The sequence below is a fragment of the Ovis canadensis genome, chromosome 13, assembly GCF_042477335.2.
Source record: "Ovis canadensis isolate MfBH-ARS-UI-01 breed Bighorn chromosome 13, ARS-UI_OviCan_v2, whole genome shotgun sequence".
Taxonomy (NCBI): domain Eukaryota; kingdom Metazoa; phylum Chordata; class Mammalia; order Artiodactyla; family Bovidae; genus Ovis; species Ovis canadensis.
In genome coordinates this window covers 65,829,421-65,838,191 of record NC_091257.1, presented here as the reverse complement: position 1 = coordinate 65,838,191, position 8,771 = coordinate 65,829,421, and positions in this window count along the sequence as shown.

The window sequence follows — 8,771 nt, the reverse complement described above, 5'->3', positions numbered from 1 at the left end:
TTCCAGAAACATTCTAAAAGCTCCATCACACTTGTCACTGCTAAGTTGCTTCAGTTGTGTCTGACTCTGTGTGACCCCATAGACGGCAGCCCACCAGGCTCCGCCGTCCCTGAGATTCTCCAAGCAAGAACACTGGAGTGGGTTGCCATTTCCTTCTCCAATGCATGAAAGTGAAAAATGAAAGTGAAGTCACTGAGTCACGTCCAACTCTCAGCAACCCCATGGACTGCAGCCTACCAGGCTCCTCCATCCATGGGATTTTCCAGGCAAGAGTACTGGAGTGGGGTGCCATTGCCTTCTCCGACTTGTCACTAGAGGGTATCAAATGTAGTTTACAAGTCTTTTTGGCTTACTGTGTTTACTGATCCTAAACTCTTGTTTCCTGATTCTTAGCTAGTCCTAACCAAGTCTTCCCTCTTTTGTGGGAAAAACAAAACAAACAAGCAAAAGAAAAAACTTTAAAGGAGATTTTCAAATTTCAACCAATACCGCAATTTTGCATCTCCCTTTCCAGATGTCTTTGTACTGGTGAGGCAGTCCTTGCCTCTCTGCCTGACCACAGTGGGTGATAACCTTGGCTTTGTCTTAACAATAGGCTGTTTTAGGGATGCTCTGGAGAGCCAGCATTGGACATGACATTGTTGTACTATATCACAGGTTCTCAACTATGGCTTTAACTATTATGGATAATATTATGGATAATAATCTAGAACACCACCCTAGATCAATTTTCAGAATCTTTGCATGAGGTAGGTTGCATGGGGATGCAACTTGTGCAGTGGTACAGGGACCCATACTTAGAAGGGACAAAAGCTTGATTTAAATGCTACACTGTCGCTATTTAAAAGTTCTTAATAATTTATCAGTAAGGGGCTCTGTGCATCAGGTAGCTGATCCTGTCTTTGGGAGATATCCATGAGTATTTTAAACCTCTTTGAGTGATTTTAATATACAACCATGGGGAAGGAATACAAGGCTAGGACTTATCTTTGGACTAAAACTACAATGATAATTAAATAACTGGCATTTACTGAGTGATTATATCTAGTGCTTTGTATATACATCTTATTAATCTAACAGGTTAGATTCGAACTCAAGAAATCTTATTTTATACCTTGTGTTCTCATTGATTGTACTGCCTCTTTAAGTAATTTATTCATTAAGGAAATATCTGTTAAATCCATCTATGTTAGTTTCCTATTACTGCTGTAACAAATTCCTAAAATTGTGTGAGCTTAAAACAATACAAACATATTCTCTTACAGTTTCGGAGATCAGAAACTCAAAATGGGTCCCATGGGGCTGACATCAAGATGCAGGACTGTTTCCATCTGGAGATTTCAGGAGAGAATCTCTTTGCTTGCTTCATCCAACTTCAAGAATTTGCCAGCATTAATTGGCTCCTGGCCAAAGATCATGGCATCTGGTCCCATCACTTCATGGCAAATAGATGGGGAAACAATGCAAACAATGACAGATTTTATTTTCTTGGGCTCCAAAATCACTGCAGATGGTGACTGGAACCATGAAATTAAAAGACGCTTGCTCCTTGGAAGAAAAGCTGTGACAAATTGAGACAGCGTATTAAAAAGCAGAGACATTGTTTTGCCCACAAAGGTCCATCTCGTCAAAGCTATGGTCTTTCCAGTAGTCAGATATGAATGTGGGAGCTAGACCATAAAGAAAGCTGAGCACTGAAGAATTGATGCTTTAGAACTGTTGTATTGGAGAATACTCTTGTGAGTCCCTTGGATTGCAAGGAGATTCAACCAGTCAATCCTAACGGAAATCAGTCCTGAATATTCATTGGAATGACTGATACTGAAGTTGAAGCTCCACTACTTTGGCCACCTGATGAGAAGAATGGACTCGGAAAAGACCCTGTGCTTGGAAAGATTGAAGGCAGGAGGAGAAGGGGACAACAGAGGATAAGCTAGCTGAATGGCATCACCAACTCAATGGACTCGAATTTGAGCAAGCTCTGGGAGTTGATGATGGAAAGGGCTTCCCTGACAGCTCAGTTGGTAAAGAATCCAGCTGCAATTCAGGGAACCCTGGTTTGATTCCTGGGTTGGGAAGATCTGCTGGAAAAGAGATAGGCTACCCACTTAAGTATCTTGGGGCTTCCCTTGTGGCTCAGCTGGTAAAGAATCTGCCTTCAATATGGGAGAACTGGGTTTGATCCCTAGGTTGGGAAGGTCCCCTGGAGAAGAGAAAGGCTGCCCTTTCCAGTATTCTGGCCTGGAGAATTCCATGGACTGTATAGTCCAAGGGGTGGCAAAGAGTTGGACAAGACTGAGTGACTGATCTGAACATATAACTCTGATCTCTACTTTTGTCTTCACCATACCACTTTCTCCTCTCTTAACTTCTCAAAAATTCCTTTATGATTACATTTAGAACTTGCCCAGATAATTGAAAATTATCTCCTCTTTTTTAAGATCCTTAATTTAACCACATTTGTGAAGTCCTTTTGCTGTTTGAAGTAATATATTCACAGGTTCCAGAGAATAAAATGTGGACACCTTTATTCCACATTTTATTGGAGGAGGGAGGAAGTTATTGACCCTACCACAGCAACTCATAAGGAAAGGATCTCCAACCTCTGGGCTGTGGAGCAGTACCTCTTGTCAGATCAGCAGCAGCATTGGATTATAAACAAAGTGCACAATAAATATAATATGCTTGAGTCATCCCAAAACCTTTGCCCTGTTTCTAGTCCATGGAAAAACTGTCTTCCATGAAACTGGTCCCTGGTGCCAAAAAGGTTGGGAACTGCTACTATTAGACACACTCAGCTCTGAACATTGGAGATTCAGCATGAAAAAGAGAGTTGAACATGTTACTTCAAGGAGTTTACATTATACCAATACTTTTTAAAAAATGGTGAAAGATTTAATTTCAGATTTTCATGAGTGACACGAAGAAAATAAAGTAAGATAAGAGGCAGGGTTAGGGAAGGAGGATGCAGGAGGGCTGTCAAAGGAGCCCTTTCTGACAAAGTGCCATTTGAACTGTTTTTTGAATAAGAACCAAGCTATAGAAAAATCTAGAAGATAAGAGTTTCTTGGAGAAGAAAGAACAATTATAAAGTCTCTGAAACCAGAATAAGTTTGATACCTTCAAGCAAAAATAAGGGGAGAATTGTTGTAGACAAAGCATAGAGTGTATGTGATGGGAAGGGCTTATTATGTAACATTTTGAAAGGCCACCTGGTAAGAAGTAAAGATGTTATTAAAAGTGTGATGAAAAGTCATTGAATGGTTGAAAACAAAGGAGAGACATGATCTGACTTAAGTTTTAAAGTTCATCTTGTGATCACCAGTTCAAGTGAGTGAGAATTGTGACTTTGACCACAGAAATTGAAATACAGGTGTTGACTAGTGATGAGAATTGGGATATAACTTATAAGCAAGTCAACAGGAATTGCTACTGGGTTGGATGTGGAGGTCAAAGGAAAAGAGAATAATTAGTAATGTTTCCTAGGTTTTGGTCTGAGCACCTGGGTGAATGATATATGAAAGATGAAATTTCTAGATTAAGCTACTGGTAGGATGGACATGAGTTTGAGCAAGCTCTAGGGGTTGGTGATGGACAGGGAAGCCTGGTGTGCTGCAGACCATGGGGTCACAAAGAATAGGACATGACTGAGTGACTGAATTGAACTGAGCTGTTAGAAGCAGAGGGTGGCAGAGGATGAAATGGTTAGATAGCATCACTGACTCAATGGACATGAATTTGAACAAACTCTGGGAGATAGTGAAGGACAGGGAAGCCTGGCATGCTGCAGTCCATGGGGTCATAAAGAGTCAAATGCAGAGATTAAACAACAAAAATGGACGGATTAATTGTGTCCCCCTAAAACTCTTATGTTGAACCCATAACCCTAAATGTATTTGGAGATAAAGCCTTTAAGGTGATAAGATTAGACGAAGTCATAAGGGTGGAGCACCAGTCTCATAGATGGTGCTGCAGATAGGTTGTCTGTATAAGATGAAGAGATACCAGAATAAGTTCCATTTTCTCTTTCTTTCATGTGAGGACACAGTAAGGAGCGTGAAGGTGCAAATGGAAGTAATGGAAATAATACTGGTGTTTCTACACGATGAAAAGGGAAGTTTATTGATTTTCTATGGACAGGACTGAATTTGCTTATCTGTAGTCAAGAATAATTTTACATTTCCTTCAGATGTTTACTACTATATAGTTGAAAAATAGTTCAAGGACAGTGAGAGACTATGATCAGATAACCTGGAAAATTGTCATCTAGGCACTGATAATTTTTCATTGAAGCACATATTTTTTCCACATATATTTCTATCAAGGTATATCTATTAGTGATCCATGGAACCCACTTTGGGAATTGACTTTAGAATCTGCTGCCTTTCTGTGAGTGTTCCCATCATGGGAAATGTAAAAAGGCAGATTACTAAATAGATTTTGTGTCTCTTTAGTTGAACTTGAGTTCCAGGTACTGCTCTTTTTGTATGTATCCAAACACTTTGAAAGCTTATATATCCTTTGTCGGCAGGAATTATTTAATATTATCAGACACTGATTTTTGGAGTGGTAGGTAGTGACTCCAGACCTGAAAATTAAAACACAAACAAACAAACAAAAAACATTCTATTTCTGCTAAGAAATACTGGCCACAATGCTCACATCACCATAATTTTAAGTGCATCATTTTATATTTCCTGTGCCTTTTGAATCCGGCTATCCTTTGAAAAATTGTTTCCTGAACATTGAAAAGGATGCCCTCTCCTTTGGGGAAAATGTTGATGTCTATCAATATTGAAATCTCTTTAACAGACACTTTTCTGGTATTGAAAGTTGAAGGGGCAGACTAATTTGTATGATCCATATCCACATGATTTCTGAAAAACCCTATTAAGTTAAAAATCCTGAGGATTATCAAGCTGGCCAGGATCCCAATATTCTCTAACTGAAATAAAAAGATGAATGTGGGTACTAAGAGAATACAAATGTAGAGAGGATGTGCTGAGGACTTGTGGAAAAACATCAGAGGGTAATTTATTATTATTTTCAGAAGTGATCTGAGAACTCAAAGGGGACAGTTTTGAAGCCAATTGATGTGAAGGTTAAGATGGATTTCTTCAGTTGTCAGTCTGATGCAAATTCATCGTGTTTATTTCAACAATTCCCCCCCCCCTTTTTTTTTTTTTGCTATTTTTCTCTCTGTCAGATAAGCTGCTGCTGCTGCCGCCAAGTCGCTTCAGTTGTGTCCGACTCTGTGTGACCCCATAGACAGCAGGGCACCAGGCTCCTCTGTCCCTGGGATTCTCCAGGCAAGAATACTGGAGTGGGTTGCCATTTCCTTCTCCAATGCATGAATATGAAAAGTGAAAATGAAGTCACTCAGTCCTGTCCAACTCTTTGAGACCACATGGACTGTAGCCTACCAGGCTCCTCTGTCCTTGGGATTTTCCAGGCAAGAGTACTAGAGTGGGTTGCCGTTGCCTTCTCCACTGTCAGACAAGGCCTACAAACAATTAGCTTCTTAAACACACATGTTCAACTTTTAGGAGTTAGTTCAAAGTGGGTAAAGCATGGCTTAGAAAAGAAAAGGACTACAAGGTTTCATTACAACATTATTTCATTCTAACTTAGAGAGAAGCCTGGCCATTAAAAATCTATTGTGATTTGTCTTCTCACTCAAGGGGCTGCCCATCACTGGGGCTTGACAGAGATGTAAACAACTGAACACCTGAAAAATCATCTGCTTTCATTTTCTGTAATGAGCTGGCTGGTAGAATTCACTCAGGTGCTGCACAGAAACTGAAAACAGCCTTTGTTTTCCTGATTTTAAAGAGGTTATTCGCAGGAGGTAACGCAGGTGGTGCAGTGGTAAATAATCTTCCTGCCAATGCAGGAGACACAGGAGATGGTGGTTCAATCGCTGGGTCAGGAAAATCCCCTGGAGGAGGAAATGGCAACCCACTCCAGTATTCTTGCCTGGAGAATTCCATGGGCAGGAGCCTGGAAGGCTGTAGTCTATGTCGCAAAGAGTCAGACACAACTGAGTGACTGAGTACGTAGCACGCATAGAACCTGGAGAACATTCTGTTCTATTGGGGAGAGAGCTGGGATAGTAAAAGTCTCCTTTAATAGGCTGAAAGAGACTTTCTTTGAGTCTGACAATTGCCAGAAAAGTTCATTAAGAGACAAGAGCTCTCAGGTCAAAAATTGCATCAGTACTACTGTGCCTCAACAGTGAGGGGTAATGTCCACCTGGGTGCTGGGGTTCAGAATCAGAATGTATTGTACAGAGAAGAAGGTTTCTTCTGTTGCGATTTCAGTAAGCAGAGTGACTGGTTCAGTGGTTTACATATTTTCTCTAGTCTAAGAAACTATGAAGTTCTCCAGTTTGGGGGCATCTAGGAGAAGGCAGTGGCACTCCACTCCAGTACTCTTGCCTGGAAACTTCCATGGACGGAGGAGCCTGGTAGGCTGCAGTCAGTCCATGGGGTCGCTGAGAGTTGGACACGACTCAGCGACTTCACTTTCACTTTTCACTTTTATGCATTGGAAAAGGAAACGGCAGCCCACTCCAGTGTTCTTGCCTGGAGAATCCCAGGGACGGGGGAGCCTGGTGGGCTGCCGTCTATGGGGTCACACAGAGTCGGACATGACTGAAGTGACTTAGCAGCAGCAGCAGCAGCAGCAGGTTTAAAATAGTAGTTTATAAGGAAACTGGAGAGGAATCAATTATTCTACTCCTGTGGCATCAGAAAGTATAGTTAGGCACTATGAATATTCTCATATCAATAGTTTCTGTCCTGCCCTCATTGATAGTGTTTGAATAGATTGGAATATTTCAGTTGGTAAGACCCAAAACAGAATTTTCTTATGGGATTTTTTTCAATCAGCAGTATCAGAATTACAAAACATGTACAACATACACACCCCTATCTTCATCCCAAAAAATTTGTAGAGAAAAAAACAAAATGGCCAGAACAAATATTTTAGTGAATGCTTCTGGAATTGTACTCAGTGAGATGAATCTCAATGAATTCTAATAATCTCTATTCATTAGGCTTTGTATTAAATTACACTTAATTGTAAGTTAATTATAATTTCATATATCTGTATAAATACAAAATATTATATGTACCTATGTAGCATATGTGTGAATATGTGTATATATAATATCTTATTACCTTATTAAATCCTTTCCTGGGCATTCCAATGAACTGAGTTCTGGGTCAATAAGAAGCTATGTTTGGATGTTAGTGAAACATATCCCAAATGTTAAAAAAAACCTTAAATATTGATAGAATAAAGGGTTATGCTGAATTATATGAAAGCATTTGGCGGGGGGGTAAGGTCCTTTGGAGTTGGTAAGGTCGCTTTGCAAGCCTCAGAAGCCAGGCTCAGAATCCTGTCGCTTTCTGTCTTGCCATGTTTAGCCAGAATCATCAAGAAAAATAAGACAGATGAACCAATAGAATAAAATCAGAAACGAAAAAGGAAAAGTTGCAAACAACACAGAAATAAAAAATCATGAGATTGCTACAAAAAATTATACACCGATAAAATGGAAACCTGAAGAAATGGCTAAATTCCTAGAAATACAATTCTGAGGCCAATATCACCCTGATACCTAAGCCAAAGACATCACACAAAAAAGAAAATTACAGGTAAATATCATTAATAAATGTATATGGAAAAAACCTTAACAAAACATTAGCAAGCCAAATTCAACAATACATTAAAAGGATCATATACCGTGGATTTATCTTAGGGATGCGAGAATGATTCAATGTCTGAAAATCAAACCACATGATACACTACATTAACAAATTGAATAACAAAAATCATATGATCATCTCAATAGATGTGGAAAAACTTTGGACAAAATTTGACATCCAATTATGACAAAGACTCTCAGCAAAATGGATATAGAGTGAACGTGTTGTTTAGTCATTGTGATTGACTCTTTTGAGATCCCGTGGATTGTAGCTTGCCAGGCTCCTCTGTCCATGGGATTTTCCAGGCAAGAATACTGGAGTGGGTTGCCATTTCCTTCTCCAGGGGATCTTCCAGACCCAGGGATTAGACCCACATCTCCTGCAATAGCAGGTGGATTCTTTACCACTGAGCCACCAGGGAAGCCCATAGAAAGAACATATCTCAACATAATAAAACCCATATATGACAAGCCCACTGCTAACACCATGCTCAACTATGAGAGCTGGAATTATTTCCTTTAAGATCAGGAACAAAACAAGGATGCCCACACTCACCACTTTTATTCAGCCTGATATTGGCAGTCCTAACCACAGCAATTAGACAAGAAAAAGAAATAAAAGAAATCTAAGTTGGGAAGGAAGTAAAACTGTCACTGTTTGCAGATAACACAATACTATACATAGAAAATCCTAAAGATATCATCAAAAAGCTACTAAAACTCATCAGTGAATTTGGTAAAGTTGCACAACACAAAATTTATATAGAGAAATCTGTTACAATAAACTAGAAACAAACTATCAGTAAAAGAAATAAAGAAGACAATTTCATTTACAATCATAGCAAAATAAATAATAAAATACCTAGGAATAAATGTAACTAAGATGGTAAAAGACCTGTACTCAGAAAACTATGACACTCTGATGAAGGAAAATGAAGATGACATGAACAGATGAAATTACATGCTGTTTTCATGGATTGGAAGAATTTATATTATTAAAAATGATTATACTAGCCAAAGTAATGTCCAGATTCAGTGCAATTCTTATCAAAATACCAAT